Source organism: Alexandromys fortis, unplaced genomic scaffold (genome assembly GCF_014885135.2).
Source record: "Alexandromys fortis isolate MF-2015 unplaced genomic scaffold, M_Fortis_MF-2015_v1.1 scaffold_65, whole genome shotgun sequence".
In the NCBI taxonomy this organism is placed as follows: domain Eukaryota; kingdom Metazoa; phylum Chordata; class Mammalia; order Rodentia; family Cricetidae; genus Alexandromys; species Alexandromys fortis.
Window position 1 is genome coordinate 1,555,941 of NW_026067986.1, and position 15,840 is coordinate 1,571,780.

At 46.5% G+C, this 15,840-nt stretch overlaps 1 protein-coding gene across 5 annotated transcripts in view; it reads right to left on the reverse strand.

Annotated features, from left to right (window-relative positions):
- Spats2l (spermatogenesis associated serine rich 2 like) overlaps positions 1–15,840 on the reverse strand; it is a 151,219-nt gene that overhangs the window by 78,594 nt on the left and 56,785 nt on the right. The window contains exon 1 of one of the 5 annotated variants that reach the window (XM_050159297.1): positions 6,738–6,847. The exons of the other annotated variants lie outside the window; for them this stretch is intronic. The gene's annotated coding sequence lies outside the window, so the exon portion shown is untranslated. Of the gene's footprint in view, positions 1–6,737; positions 6,848–15,840 lie in introns of those variants that run through there. 5 annotated transcript variants of the gene reach the window in all.

Consider the following 15,840-nt stretch of genomic DNA (forward strand, 5'->3'; position numbering starts at 1 on the left):
TCTCTCTCTCCCCCCCTCTCTCTCCCCCCTCTCTTTCTCTCCTCTCTCCCCTCTCCTCTCTCTCTCTCCCCTCTACCCCCCCCCACACTCCTATTTTCTTGGCAATTTCTCTGCTCACTGACCTCACAGTGCAATTCAACAAAGGCCCTTCTTAAGGACAGATTAATCATGACATTATTTTTCCATGGAAGGAAATGCTAGCTACAAATGCAGGATGGGGCTACGCAGGCTTCTCAGATGTGAAGATAGGAGGAATTGCAGGAGCTGATCTCTATTTTTTTCCCATAAGGAAGGCTGCCCCTATAGGCTCTTCTTTCTGGGTAGATTCCAGTGTCCCTTCCAAACCATGTACTTTTTTGCTGGTTGGTATACATTAGAAGGTTGGGAAATTGCCCATAGTGCCAATTATTGAAACTAAGTGAAGGGCCTTAATCTAAAAAGACAAAAAATTAGTTTGCCTTTTAAAATGATGAGTTAAGTAACTAGATATGAAGTTGGGTTCTACTGGTAGGAACAGGTGCTGGGGCACTGTGCGTGAGGGAGAAATGCAGCTTCCGGGTGTTCACGAGTGTTTGCCCCTTCTGGCTGGCACTGGTCCTGCCTGGCTGTTCTGAAGCACACTTTTGCCTTGTTCCTGCTCCTTGAGGACAAGACTGTGTCATGGCCCTCAGCTTTTGAGACCTTGTCCTGCTACGGACTGCATCTGGCCAGCCAGTCCCACCTAATCTCAATCTTGTTTACACATTGTATGTATCCAGGACATACACACTGTATGTATCCGGGACATACACACTGTATGTATCCGGGACATGCACACTCTAGTCTATGGAGACATGTTCGCTGTCAACCTGTCAGCCAGCACAGCTAAGATGCCCAGAGACATAAACGCTGGCTTTCACAGCATTTCCAAAGCTTAGTTAATGGCTAAAGATTTTTTTTTCTTAAAACAATAACTTAGATGTCAGTAGCAACATTAGAAATATGTCTAGGTACCGTGTTTTACTATATACCCTAGGCAAAAATAAAGACCAAGGAGTTGCAAAAAAACTTATCAGGCAAAGACATCAATCACAAAGAAAAGAATTCACCATTTTAATACATTATCTCTATGCCCCTCCAGAGTGAAATTAATAAAACATAAATACGGTTAATGCCAAGCACTTCAGCCTCAGAGTTCTATCAAGCTGAAGGCCTTGCCGAGCAGCGGCCTTAAATAGTATGCATTAATGCCCTTCTGAAAACCTACTAGCTTCCAAACAAAAGTAAACATTTTTATGAGAAATAAACCCGAGTAGCAGGAATTCTGGCAAACACATCTGCCTCAGCATTTCCAATTGACATAATACAATGAAGTTTAATGTGTATGTCAACGTGATCAATTACCGACTCCAAGTTCAAATATTTGTGTTCCTCCCACAGTCATGGAAACAGGAAAACTTCCAAGAGTGGCCTGAACCTGGCTGACGTCTCAGCATTTCCCTGGCTCTCTGGGGAGGCAGTGACAATTTCACTTTTGTTTCTCTGTAACCTACCGTGGCTCTGAGATTCACTTTCTTGTTCTCAGGCGTGACGTCACACTGCCCGAACTGGACTTGGAAAACCAGAAGAAGGCAGGCCGGGAGAGAAACTGAAGAAGACGATCTTAGCAATTTCTGCCGAGGCTTTTAGGAGCGGCTTCCCACAGTTTGTAGACACATCAAAACCAGACTGTGGGTCTGGGCTCATTAGCAGAATAGTGAAGTCATCTTCTGTGAGCCGCAGGGGGGGGGGGGGATGGCAAATGTCCTGACTGCATCCTGGTACAGGGCAGGGACCCTTCTGATCTCCTGGCTGATAACCAGAAGCTCCTCTACCGTGTTTGCCAAAGGGAAGTGTGTGAGGCCCTGGGAAACCTGGGTAGTATTGGTGTCAGCCGCTCTCAGGGTCATCCTCCTACACAGCCTGTCTGGGTCAGAAAGTGCTGGAACTATATAGTTCCTAGATTTTACAGACTTAGCACAACAAGAATGCAAACTCTCTCGTTCATATTTTTATATTGACTGGATGCTAAAATCATTATATTGTATTTTATAGATTAAGTCAAACAAAGTATATTATCCATTTTGTTCCATTTTCCATCCATTTCTATTATAGTATTAATATTATTATTATTATTAATGTGTCTACCACAGAATTCAAACTCGTGTCTGTGGGCACACATTCTGTTTCTCCTACAAAGTGCTGGACCAGTGCAGCCGTTCTTGGAGAGTGGTTCCCAGGGGAACATGCTCAGCACCATTGGGGACTTGCTAGAAATTCAAATAGCCTGTCGTATGCCAGGCTGGACGCAAAGGAACATGGTAACATGATTTCAACCAGACTCAAGGTGAGAGCCCACTCACTAATCTTGGACTAGATCTCTGTCCTCAGACATAAAGAGAGTGTTTTCCTTGGTCCCAAACCAACACACAGTAGCTGGGGTCCCACGGAAGTCTACATGGATAACTGGTAGTTACTCTCTACATACTAAAGAGTGGTTCTTTTGCTAACATTATTCGTATCAATGAGCACACTCATGGAGAGTGTGCAGCGAGCATGTCAGGCACTCTCCTAGCCTTGGACACACGTAGTTTGGCTTGGTTGCTTTTCATTTCACCCCCTCTTGACTCTAGGATGCAAATGATAGATAACTTTTTACTTTCTCCTCGTGACCAGTGAGTACAAGAGTACAAGAGTCAGCAAGAAGCCACATGACCAAGGCTCAAACCCAGGCCTGCTGACTCGGCCCCTAGCCATTATCACAGCGTCGTGGACTTTGAACTGTAGGAAGAATACAGTCCTGAGGGTCCAGCTTTGGCCCTCCAGGCAGGTATGTGATGTACACAGGCAGAGTGCACAAGCTGCAGAGTCAAGCGCCGGGCAAGAAAGTCCATTGATGGTTCTACCAATGTCCTGCCTCGGCTGAAAGTGTGTAGAGCCACATCAAATGGTTGTAGGCAACATCTATTTGATGCTATGAAGCTTCTCAGGAACTGCATGGCATGCAAGGGTTTATCATCCGTATCCCTGTTCTACAGCAATTAATATGTCTACGTGCCTGACCTTGGCACAGCCTAGAACATGCAGTGATCATGTATGAACGGAGACACTTTCTGACGCCGGTCTCAGATCTTGCATCCAAGATGTTGGTGACACAACACAGTGACCATCAGTCTCCCGGGATAGGGACATCTTGATGACTGCGTTGTGACTTAGTTCAGGGCATGCAGTTACTTTTGAAAGAAGATGTAAGGGTCACAGACTGACTTCTTTCATTCTTTTCCCAGCATGGGTCATGCCAGAGCGGCGTGTGGTGGATAGGAAACCGGACAGTAGGCATGGACAGGGGAGCTGGGAGAAGCTGCCGTGTGATGTGGTTTCTAAAGGGTGCCTGCCTGCATTCCTGACAGCCTCAGGTAGCTCTGGCACGCGAGCCTCAGGTCTCCGAGGGTGGAGAAAAGGTGGACATATTCAGTGACCTATAAGGTCCTTTGAGTTGACAGGGACTCTTAAGAGTGGCAGGGAGCTGAGCGCTCACCTTAAAACACAGAGCGAGTGGGTGCGGAGTTTGATGTAGTAGGCCACTTTTCTATCTAGATCACTTTTAACCGAGTTCAGAGACCCACCATCTAGTCTTCTGTGCAGAGTGGGGTGCCCATATGCCAACTGGAGAGTAAAAAGGCTTATTCTGTATAAACGGAACTTTCTCTAAATTTACTACCTGGACCGGTGGCTGCCGCCTGGACTTCTGTGAGGTTTTCTGGGCCCTCTCTCCTTTGCCTGTAATTATTGCGATCTCGGACTTACATTCCATGGATTCTTCTTCTTTTTTTTTTTTTTTTTTTTTTTTAATTCTCCCTTTTTAATAAAAGGTCTTGTGTGGTAACTAACCCATCCCTCAGAGGAAAGTCTCTCTGATTGTTAAGAATGAGCATTCATAAACATCGAGACAGCATGGTGACAGAATATGAATTTCGTAGGGCAGTACTTAGTTGGGGCATTTTTTTTAATTTGGAGGAAAAAGAACCCTCAAGGTTGCATTTTTTATTCAAAGACACTTCAATGTGCTCAACCTCCTGTGAGCCCAACTTCACTGAATAGCATTTTAAGGGCAAATGTCAGGGAAAAAAATGTTCACATTTAAAAGCTTTGGCTCAGCCTCCTTTGAAAGGCAGGGCTAGCCTTTCCTTTAGAAATGTCTCTGCCGACTCAATTCTTTGTTGGGGGGAAGAAAGGGAAATTGAATGTTTTATTTAAACAGGTCATTAACAGTCAATACTTATTTGAAAAGGCTTGCTTTCCGAGGCAGATAAAAGCTTCCAATCACTTAGAATATCACTTGAGCAGATCTAGGGCAGAATGTGCTGACAGAGCTGAGTTCCAGGCCATTTTCACCCCCAGGCAGGTGCTGAGGCAGGGAGCAGGGTCCTGTGGCTCTCAGCGCCTTGCACACACAGTGAGGAGACCCGGCCGGGTGAGCACTTAGTGCACACTGCACACCCCCGCTTTGAATTTTCCCTTTTACTAACAGCACTAGCGGATGGTGATGAGAGAAGATTAACTGTTTTTTTTTTTTTTCCATAAAATGCCAACGCATTTCCCTTCCTGGCTGAGTGCAAGTTGGGAGCTAAAGAGAGCAGAGGACAGTGGGAATAAATGGGGCGATCTCAGCAGCGGGTGCAGGCACAGACTGGGGACAGGAAGGGGGAGGCTGGACGTGTGGCGGGCTCTATTAACATTCTTCTGTGCCATGGTTTTTCTACTTAATTTGAAATCATTTGATTTCACAGGTCTTCGATGGCTGGAGAATATAAATAAAATGCTTATCACCGAAAGCGACCTGATTAAAAACCCACTTTGGATTGCTAGGTTTTAAAACAAACACGCGTTTCCATAGAGATTAGGGTGACCTGGACCTTGTACAAGTAGCCGCTTGTATCAGCAATTCAATTACACTTGGTTCTTTTAAGATGCAACAATGTAGATCCAAGTCTTTAAAATGTGCTCCTCTTCAAGGCTGTCTCTACAAAGGCCAGTGTTGTGGGAAGCAAAAAAAGGGCCCCAGAAGACCCTCCCGCACCAGGCACACCCTAGGAGGCTGTGGTCCTGTAGATCACCTAGGTCTCTTTTCCTGCCTTCCAATTGCCCACAGGACAAATCCCAAATCCCAGAAGGCTTGTGACAAGAACATTATCTAACTCTTTACCCCTCAGAGCCCAAAATTCTTACCACAAACTCTCTTCAAAGGCTAAGAGAGAAACAGTGTGTTCTCCTCCCCTCCATCTCTAGCTCCCTGGAGGTGATCCCCTCTGCAAGGACCAAGTTGTCCCTTAGTCTCTGAACATTTAATACCAACTGTTCCAGGTCCACGGAGAATGCTGGGAATAGTTGACCACAGCCCTCAGTGACTCTTTACAGTGTACCCAGGGCTTCTCTAAGAACGTTCCATGCATTTCCAGGCATTCATTCATTATAGCCTCACAGTCGGCCTTACGCTAGACAAAACTGGGTTCTTGTCAACCGCCTCTTGCAGAAAATGAGCTGGCAGTACAGAGGGGCAAGGCACACACACAAGGCACACATATAAGTCACACACACAAGGCACACACACAAAGCACACACACGGCACACACACAAAGCACACGCACAAGGCACGTGCTCAAGGCACACGTACAAGTCACACACATAAGGCACACACACAAGGCATACACCCAAGGCGCACACACAAAGCACACACACGGCACACACACAAAGCACACACACAAGGCACACGTACAAGTCACACACATAAGGCACACACACAAGGCACACGCACAAGGCACGCGCTCAAGGCACACACATAAGGCACACACCCAAGGCACACGCACAAGTCACACACATAAGGCACACACCCAAGGCACACACACACAAGGCATATGCACAAGTCACACACATAAGGCACACACCCAATGCACACACACACATGCACACGCACAAGGCACACGCACAAGGCACACACACAAGTCCCACAGCCAGCAAGCAGCTGAGTTAAAATAGGAACTTGAATCTCTGGTTCCAAAGCTCTCCTGCAAAGGGCTCACAGATCAGCGATAAAAACACGTGTGTCCACACAAGGCCCGGACGTGAAAGCGGGAAAAGACTCTGGAGCCTCGGAAGCCATAGGATCAAGATTCTGCAAGGAACGGCTGTGGGATGGGATTTGGTCTGCACCAATGGGCGAGCTCCACCAGAGTCCTGCCACAGGCTTGCCGTTTGTTGTTGGTGGAGGTGGCAGGGCTGGGTGATTTTAATTGTCACAGTGTCTTTTCCAGAAGATGGTATGGCTTCCCCCAAAGGAAACAGAATTCTGGACTGGCAAAGAGGGCCCTCACGAAAGCCAGAGAGCAAACCTACAGGAACACAGCTAATTCAGGAAGGATGGCTCAGTTACCACCAAGCAAACTCCCAGTCCAGGAACTACTGGCTATTCAGAGCACATTCCAGCTTCACAATCTCTAGGCCAACCAAGGCACTAGAGTCCTTGCTCACGAAGTCAGAATTTTCTTACTAAATCTCTAATGCATTTCTCACAGCAGCAGAGGTTCATCCCAAACTCACTGTGAGTGGGTGCAATCGAGGCATTTGACTCTCAGAGCCAACCAGTGCCCCCTGGTCCTGCCCTCCTTTCCCCATCCACCCCGTCCTTCCTAAGTCGTCCCAACCCTCCAACCCTGACTCACTCTCCAGCTGTCTTGGTGCTTGCTTGGCTTTGGGCTGTCAGGGCCTCGTTCCAGCTACTGGCTTCCTTAGGCGCAGAATGGCCAATTCTGTTCCCCCGCGGGCCACCTTTATCAACTTTCATTTACTGTCTGCAACTGTGACGCAAGCAGAGCCAGGAACCGGAGTAGTGGCAGGATCTGGGGTGTGGCTGAGTAATGAATCAACAGTGGGCTGGTGGCCACAGCCACCCAGGATTGAGAGGGCCTCCAGGACCGAAAGGAGATGCCCAGTGTCTGTGTCCTCATGCCCACGCTAGCAAACACCCAGCTTTCTTCTTCTTACCCCAAGGGAAGCAGATCCATAGAGATGAACCTGCAGCCTTTACCTGGCTGTGCAGAGGCTGGAAAGCTGCACGGGCTGGGGCGGCAGCCATCGTTCCAAAGGGCAATTCTGAGTATGACTGTCTGCTAAGGGTTTCTCCAGGGCCGGCACGGTCAACAATGAGCCAACAGTTCCGGCACTGGACCCAGTAGCAATCATTTCTAAACCCTGTATCTGGCTCCAGACCCAAGTGGAAACATCTGTTAGCTAACTTAGCATTCCACGATAACATGAAGTCGGGGCAGAGTCCTACCAAAAGGAGGCGGCTATCCAGTTTGCACGGGCGAAAGCCTAGTGGAAGGAGCATGGGTGGGGTGACAATTCGGAGGCAGAGTGTGGAAGGGCTTGTTACTTCTCAGACCCATTTCTACCGACAAATCGGTCTGATCTATTTATGATAGCTATTTGCCAGTTTAATTTTTTTTTTAGACAACTAAAATGTGTCACCCAACCCTGGACTTTGTCTTTTTGATTGGCCTCACCTGACCCCAGCATTAAACGCCCAGTCAGTTATCCACACACAAGTGGTGGGCCCAGGAAGTCTCCTGACCTGAGGGTCTCTGCCGTCACTCGCGAGAGGAGCTACGTCTCTCTCCTGCTCAGCAGAGCCTTAGGATACAAATGTGCAATGATGCTCCATCATGGCTCAAAAACCAGCTCTGCCTCTGGCTGATTCAGGAGGTGAGCAGGTCAGCCGATGCCCTGAGCATCAGTGTTCTCATCAGCATGGTGGAGATTATAATAACGGCAGATACCCCACAGGGAGGTAAAAGCAACTGGAATGAATTTCATATTTGTAAAGCGATGACGAGAGTGCCTGACACACAGCAAGTCTCATAAAAATACTATAAAAGAATATAAATAGATTCTGGGGCCCACGAGCCCCATTTCCTGCCATCCTCTTCGTACAGATGAGAACCTGAGGCTCACGCAACAGGCTGAGGATGGCGATAACCCTCAAAGCTCAGCCTTCTGGCTGCAGGTGCCCCTTGTGCAGCTCCACCCTTCCCTCCTCCCACCAAGGCTGCTGCCTGATTCAGGACCCAGGAGGGCAATCCCAGAGAGGAGCTGGTTGAGCCAGGCAAGGGGTGATTGCCCCGTGCTTGTAAGCTGTGAATGTCTATATCCCCAGCGTTTTAAAGGCCCACTACCGGCCGGAGCAAGTTCACTACGGCGATCCCTCTTGCCAAACACCACACCTGTTGTGTGTTTTGGTTTCATGGCTACCAGGTGTCAACATCACTTTCATGACCTAGCTCTCCTTTAAGGCTCTATCTTTAGAGAACAGCAAACAGTTAAGTAGACAGAGCAAAGTCCGAGCAAAGACGGCGAGCTAAGGAGTGAGCCACCTGGAAATCACTAACTCCTCTGATTTCAAGTCATTGCATCAAGGTGGACACAAGAATGCACGGGATCTGGCTGTCTCTCTACTACCCAGATAATAAATGCTCATTTTGATCCCTTCTGAAGGCTCAAGATTCAAGAAACCGTGGTTAAAATCTTCCTGTTTCTAACAGTACTAGAAATAAGTCTGTCACCTGAGTTATGGTGAAATGGGAAATTAGTAAAAAATAAAGCGATTCACACATAAGGCAGAAATAGGTTGAATGAATTCCTCTTAAGAAGACTACATCTTACAGATTCTGCTCACCTGTCTCTTAGTGAGAGTATCGAGCACAATGCACAGGACGAATTAGCTACAAAAAGATGTGGGAAAGAGGAAAAACCCTCTCCCACCATTCCTTCCTTTTTGCAGAGCACCTGAGTTTTCCATTTACTTCCCAGTTTCTGACTCTTTCTGAACAGGAACCGTAGAATCAACATGTGGTACCAGCCACACCACAGGTGCCCTTTCCATCCCCACCACACCATCAACACGACATCACCTCCTCGCCATTCGGAGTGTCAAGGTGTACTGGGACCCACTCACTGCCTCTCACGGCTCCCTTACTGGATCCCACTGTGGCCCCAGGCAACTCCCTTAACAGCCTCCTAATACTTTCTTCCCTTACATAGAGCTCTGTAGTCAAAATAACAAGCTACTCGTTAAGTTCCGGTTCCTCTCCACCAAAGTGTATACTTCTGCCTGAGAAAGATTACAATGTCCACTCCTTAGACTGTTAGGGGAATAAGTCCCTTCCACCCACCCAGTGCAAACACATTCAGCCACTAATGTGCACATTCAGCCACTAACATTGCCATTACATGCTCAACGTAACCCCCACACACAACTCTGAAGGTTTGCTGCTCTTGACGCCTCTGCACCCCCTGTGGGATCTTAGAAACAGGTTTCCTCTCTGCCTGCCTTATTTCCTTCATCCTTCAGAGGACCAGAGGTCTGAAAGCTGACAGTCACGTTCTCTTGTCTTTGTTGGGAGCTTGGGCCTGCCCTGTAGCTCAGCTCACAATGGAAATGCTCGTGAGAGGCTAAGAACCTCGGCCATAGGTAGTTTCACCCTCCCCAAAGCATTTTTCTAAAGATTGAATGCATCAAAACTGTTTTTTTTTTTGTACAGCACATCAAATATTTAACAGGTCTCTCAACCAAATACAAGACCATATATTATTTCCCGTTGGAAGACTTTCAGCTAGTTACACAGTCTACCTTCAAGCAATTCTGAGGTGTACATCTATTAGGTTTGGCCACGTGTTTGATGAAATAGATCCATCTTTCAATCTCGGTTCCATTTGTACCCATTCTTGGCAGATTTACAGGGACAAGCAGTCAAGGGTGGCTTTAAGAATTTCTTCAGCCACGTGAAACACGCCCGGCATGCCTCTCCTGCAAGTCGGACCCTGTGGGGATGCTGTTGGCTGCTGTGCCCCTACACAAGCTGCAACTCCTTTCTGGATGAGGATGTGTGCTGTGTGGTATTCAGATGTCATAACTACGATAAACTGGAATATAACCAAATACGAAACAAATCAGTCTGAAAAGACGCTTTCTAGGGGATGGCGGAGAGATGACTTTAATTTAGCTGATTCTGGCCAGAAGGGCTTCAGGGAGAAGGTACCCTTTGTAGTTCCCCGAGGGAGTACCAGCAACGGTAGACTGGAGTCCCAGGTTAAGCCAGAAAGAAAACCTATCTTCTTAGCGTCCAGATGTTAACTGATAAATATTTATTGGCGATCTCCTACATGCCTCTATGAGATGTGCGAGTTTCCTTAATTGCCACGCAGTTCCAGCTTCAAGGTTGGCTTGTGCCCGGAGATAAGATTATCACGGAGCAAGCAATTAGAAGACCAGAAGGCCACACGCAAGGTGTTAGCTGGCGGGGCTTCAGCTACACGCTCAGACTACACGCGTGTGACTAAGTAAATCCCCTGTTCCGTTTTCTCTTGCAGCAAATAGAGATGGCTTCTCCTTCCACTCAGTTCGGCCTGATTCCTCTCACTTTGGGTCACAGCGCTCTGAATCCAGAACTCCTTATTTCCGCTGTCATCCTCAAACGCCGAGCTGAAAACTCGATACTTTTATTGGCGATTTCAATCTGATGCACCCTGAGTTTTTGTCCTCCTGGTTTATGAATGTCGTGCGCTTTCATCTAATATTATGGACACGAAAGTTTTATCACCATGTACATGCCTCAGGGAGAGCAATAGGAGACGTACCGAAGGTGTTGTCTGGTTTTATTTGAACCTGGATTTGCACAGTGCGGAGCTGACCAACCGCTCATACGTAATTTACCACACTCAAGCTTGACCAAGAGGTAACCAGCCGCCGAAAGGATGTCTGTGTTTTGCTAAATCTTTCTCTCGGGCGAACCCCGATGTATCAGAGATGGGAATGCCTGAGACGCCATCTAGGTTGTCCTCTGTTTGTGAGTGACTACCAGTCATTGGGCTCCAATTTCACTTCAAGCTTTCAGAGATACACGCTTAGCTAGAGTGAGGCCATTTTAAGCTCACCACGGAGAGCAGCGTAGGGACCAAGATAAGACTAGGAAGACTTGGCCTTTGGAAGATCCGGAGGTCATGTGACATGGGGAGGGGAAACACTAATTTGGCTCTGACGGACCCCGTCAAACCTCTCCATAACACTCATTTGCTCTCATCCTTCACAACAGAGATCGTTATCAATCAATTCATTCAATCATCTATTCATTCATTCATTCATTCATTCATTCATGTGCTCATTCACTGAACACCAACAAGCACCTACTTTTTATCCAGGCTGTCCTTTGTGCTGGGGATAAACACCGGACAAATCAAAAAGTCTTTCCTGGAGCACCGCAGTGGGTGGTCGTTACTATTCCACTACATCCTTAGAGCGCGCCACTATTCCACTACATCCTTAGAGCGCGCCACGGGGCAGGCATTATTAACTCCATTTTATTGGTGGGAACTAAGGCTTAAATGCTAAGGCCAGGTCCCCGGAACCCGTCTTCAGCAAAGCTAGTGCTAAGCCCACCTCACTCCCATGCTGGTGACGGTTACATGGGCCTAATGCTACCGCTTTCATACAACGTACGTCGAGGTAACTGTCCAACAGGGATCTAGAAGGTTCATTACAATCGAGGTACCTTAGTATTCACAAGCATTATGGCCGCAAATTAAATGTTCTTTTTTAATTTTTAAGCCAAAGAGCTAAAGAAAGTTTTCCCGTGATATATTAAATTCTCTTGATATATTAAATTTTGTTTCCCACTTCTCAGTGAGGACAGATCATTGTGAACCACTCTCCCCCCCCCACCAGTTTGATCCCATTCTCTCTCAGCCTTTCCTTGACCCGTGATCTCATATTCTCTTTCTCCTTCCTTCCTGGTGTATCCAGTGTCTTCAAGGACAAGAAAAGCTGCCCTGGGCTGTCACTGAGTGTGCTGGTAAGGGGCTGGCTGGCCACCGGTGCTCACTGGCAGCGCATGAAGAAGAAGGGGAGGAGTGTGACTCCAGGATTGTTGGGAGCTGTGAACCCCCAGATCCTGAATTTCTTTGTAAACAACTTCTTTTCCTCTTCTCTGAGATAGCTTGCAGCTGCACTGAACACGAGGCCTTCAGGAGTTCCTGATGGCAGGGGAGTGGTTTCTGGTGGGTTTGGCTGGGGCCTGGCTATCCCTATATAAGCTGCCCCTAAACACAATAAGAAGGACATTCTTGGGGCATTGCTATTTCAAGGATGATGCGTGTCCTCATCTCTTTGTCTGTCCCTGTGTCTTTTTGTGTTTCAATATCCAGCCCCTTGCCCGATTCAAGAACTGTATGGTAGCGCATAGAGCACAGACGGGCTTGGTGTGCTACACAGGATCCCAGGGGGGTCAGAAGCCATCCCTTCTGCAACGGCTCTCAGTCCTTACCTGTCACTTCCCATGAGGCACCGAGAACATTCTCATTCCTGACTTGGTTGACATTTACAACACAACCCTACACTGAAGGCTCAGGGAACAATGTTGCAGATCATGGGGCAGAAAGACTCTAAGAACTACAGGACCAGGAAATCCGCTCAAGATAGCATCTTCTTTAAAAAAAAAAAAAAAGAAAGAAAGAAAGAAAGAAAGAAAGAATAAGGAAAAACCTTTTTTAAAAAGAGGACACAAATTGGGGTGGGGTGAGGAGTCAGGATGGATATGGCTGGCATTACAGAGGGGGAGCAGGGAACAGATATGAGCAACTACATGTGCCCGTGTATTCAATTCTCAAATACCAAACAGAAGACGTTATTAAAAAAAAAAAAAAAAAAAAAAAAAAAAGAAGAAAGGAGGGAAAAAGAGGGGGGGGGGGGGGGGGGGGGGGGGGGTAGGGAAGAACCGGCCGAGGTATGCTGTACGAAGGTCCCAAAGAATTAATTAAAATATATTATTTGGAAAATAAAATGTAGCTTAAAATCAGTTCTGTCGACAACCACATCACTTTATACTCTGGCCATAATAAGCCCACAGCCCCAAATCTCCAGGACCTGCTACTGGCATGGGGGGTTTCCTTTTGTAGTTGGTGTTTTTGGTAACTTAAGTGCATGAGTTTACATTTGGCTCACATCCATTCGACGTACTTTTCAAGTCTATTGGGGTACTTTTGAGGAGCAAATCTGTAACTTTCCACTAGGGCCGTTCATCTCGCCCTGGCCATTCCCAAACCGAAGGATATCATTGAAGTCACTCACACCATGAAGTCGGCAGTCCGGGCTTGAATCAACTGTGCCACTGAGAAGCCGTGTAACCTTGAGGACGTTAGCAGCTCTGATTGACTTCATTAGAAAGTGAGGACAAACAAACACCATCATCTGCAGAGAGCTGGTGTGAGGACAAAGGGAGAGAGCACAGAGGACGCCAGTGACCAAGTTCACCGATGTCTGTTTTTGCTATTGTTTCTCCCAAGTTCACCATTTGAGTCGCTGACGAAAACAGGTCCATCCTCTGCGGCCACGCCCACGCTCTAGGTTTGGTTCCGCGGTTCTAACTGGGGGGTCAATCTGCTGCTACTGTTTAGTTCATACACCTCCCATTTCGAACTCCTGGAGTTGGGAAGACGCCCTTGATGTGCTTCTGGCTTTATGTTCCAAGTTCTGTTGCATTGGCAAGGACGCCACAAGCCGGTGATAGACGCAGCGTTGCCGTTGGCAGCTTCAAGTTTCACAGCAAAGAGAATGGGAGCAAAGGCGACTGTGTGCCGCACAGCTCTGGACTTTCAGGGCAGGTCCTTCTCGTTTTAGAGTCTCGGGCTCTACCGGTCCATCTTCCCACTTGTCTAAAATATCTGGAATATGCGGTGCCCCGGGCTGTATCTATCATCTGCTTCATGACTATCACAAACGCCACAAGCTAAGCTGACTGCCAGATACCCAATAGTTTTTATTAAATAGATGGATAAAAACTTACTCTACTTCTATTTCACCAACCGATCTCCCCTTGGTTAAAATTAGATCCAAATAGCCATTCCCTTCATCTCTTTTACTCTTCTAGAGATGGAAATGTCAGAGAGGCAAATTGGTATCTGGGACCCAGTTTTCATTTAGACGCGACTAAGACTTGCAGCTGGTGTCCAGGTAGCTTAAGTTTTTCATCACTCTGACTTACTACCCTTGTGTCATTTTTGTGTGCTATATCAAAAAGTAAATTATCCTGGGCTTGATCAGGCTGAACAGTCTAAAGTTCATTTATTCTCTCAAAATTATGGAGTGTTTACTAAGTACGAAAAGCTGTTCTGGGCATGGTGATGTCTCCTTCCTTTTTACTTCAGGAAGTCCGTGTCTCTCAGCTTCTGGGCCCTCACCTCTCGGGCCGTCTAAAAGGCAGTCGTGAGCCACTGGTGCTCGGAAACAAACCTGTGTACTTGTCCAGTGCCTTCTTCCTGGGTCCGTGACAAACTCTACCAAGAACTGACCTCTTATTTCAAGGGAAATTGGTGAAATCCGGGTTTCTCAATGCTTTCAAAATGACAGTAACGTTGTTACATTACTTCAAATATCCAACTAAGTAACTAGTACTAGTAACAGTATTCATAGTTCACAGCCCTCATGACCCCCATCAATTCGAAAGCATTTACTTGAATAATTCAAATAAGTAATATTTTGAAAGAATGTAGCCAAATTTGCAGTATCACTCTGTGGATAACCCATGGGACAATTACCTTTCAGGAGCTGAGCTTTAATTTCATATTTCCATGTGTGGAATAAACACAGGAGTTAGGTAGCAGGCAGGCATTGCCCACCCTGGGTATCCAGCCCTCAAGTGAGACAAGATCATCAAGACTTTGGGGGTATCTTCAGTTACGTACAGAGGTCAATGCAAGCCTGAGCTACAGGAGACCTAGTCTCAAAATAAAAATAAAAAGATAAAATAAGAAAAGAAAGAAAAGAGAGAGAGAGAAAGGAATCCTCTTCGGGGATGCATGTATATGAAACTACTTTCTTAATTTCTTCAGACCATTTTCAGTAATTTACGTAGAACCTAATGCAAAAGCTGCTTCCCACAGCATCACCGTCTCTTTTCAACACGAGAGAAAGATGTAAAGCATGCTCCCATCCTCCTGGAAAATTATAGATTTCTGTCAAGGTTTCTCTACCAACTACCTGAGTCATCAAATCACGTTTTATTGGCTGTGATCTGATTGCAGAATAACTTGTTTGCAGAAAGACAATAAATCCATTTGTCTTTCCTGCTTTCTCGGTGTGCTGGTAGCAGAAGGCGCACACTGTCTGCACGAGGTTACAACCACCTGACCCGGATGCTGCTTTGCTGACTCAGCGAGTCAGAGAGCCTTACTGACTGCCTCTAAGTAAGCGGCTGATCACGAAGTCATGGGGAAAGGAACCCCCCTCCCGTCACTTCTCATTAGAATAATTGTTGTGATGACAGAGTGAAAAAAATTCTACACGGAGCACAAAACATTCAATATAAACTAAATATTACCTGTAGTGATAATTACATTAAATATAAACTAAATTTTATCTGTAGTAAATTTATTTAGGGCACTAAAGTTTTACATTCCAATATTGTCATTTCAAAAATATTGATATTTTGCAATAAGGTAGCTTGGTATGTCAGCGAATGCTCGAGTGTATTTCCAGCTAGCTGGGAGACCGAGGCCAAAGGAGCACCTGTGTCCAGGAGTTCAAGGCCAGCCTGCACAGCGCCGTGACGCCGTGTTTCAAAGATGGAAGACTTTGCAGGAAGATCAAAAATTAATTTCAGCTTACTTTTGAGTCTTGAATTTGTCACAGTTGACGGTGAACACAGGGCAAAATTAAGACAAATTAATTACACCCCTTAAGAACTCTTAGCCAATTACCTCTTTAGCATGTACGGT